Below are 796 nucleotides of genomic sequence, written 5' to 3'. Positions count from 1 at the left end.
ATTTGAGACGTTGATACTAGTGGGAAAAGAAAATATCTCTCTCTCTCTCTCTCTCTCTCTCTACATATATCTCCATCTCTTTCTCCTTTTATGTCTCTGTCTCTCTCCTCACTTCTCTCTCTTACTCTCTCATTCTCTCTCACTCTCTTTTTTCTCCCTTTCTCCCTCTCTCTCTCCCTCTCTCTCTCTTCTCTCTCTTCCTCTCTCTTTCTTCCTCTCTCTCCCTTTACATATATCTCCATCCCTTTCTTTACCGCCCTCCTCTCTATCTCTCCCCTCTCTCTCTCCCTCCTAATTGTCCTTGGTAGTGAGGTGGCATAATATTCGTTGTTGAAATTGTTCTTCTGCTTGATATTGTTTCTCTTCTACTCTTTTACTTGTTTCAGTCATTTGACTGCGGCCATGCTGGAGCACCGCCTTTAAAGTGTTGGATGCTTACAGCACCTAGGTTTCCCAAGCGGTCAGCCATCTAAGTACTCACTAGGCACGACGTTGCTTAACTTCGGTGATCGGACGAGAACCGGTGCTCTCAGCGTGATATGGCCAGGTCAGTTATCATTCAAAAGATGTTCTAACCATGACCAACCAATTCCTTTTTCATATATATATTGTATTTATCCAACATCACTTATCTCCATTAAGCGTACTGTGTCATCACTTGGCGAATGAATGGCTGCTATTTGAACGACTGCGTAGAAGCTGTCTCGTTGTCGTCGTTGTGGCTGTTCAAACCTAGGCCAGCCCAGATTAGGCAGGCCTATGATACAAGGCTTTAAACTCGTGGCTCTCTCTCTCT

At 44.3% G+C, this 796-nt stretch overlaps 1 pseudogene; it reads right to left on the bottom strand.

Annotated features, from left to right (window-relative positions):
- Positions 1-432: 432 nt before the first annotated feature.
- Positions 433-553, bottom strand: LOC128247201 (5S ribosomal RNA; annotated as a pseudogene).
- Between the last annotated feature and the right edge of the window lie 243 nt (positions 554-796).

This window comes from Octopus bimaculoides, chromosome 2, assembly GCF_001194135.2.
Source record: "Octopus bimaculoides isolate UCB-OBI-ISO-001 chromosome 2, ASM119413v2, whole genome shotgun sequence".
Lineage (NCBI taxonomy): Eukaryota > Metazoa > Mollusca > Cephalopoda > Octopoda > Octopodidae > Octopus > Octopus bimaculoides.
This window is presented reverse-complemented; position numbering and strand designations above follow the sequence as displayed.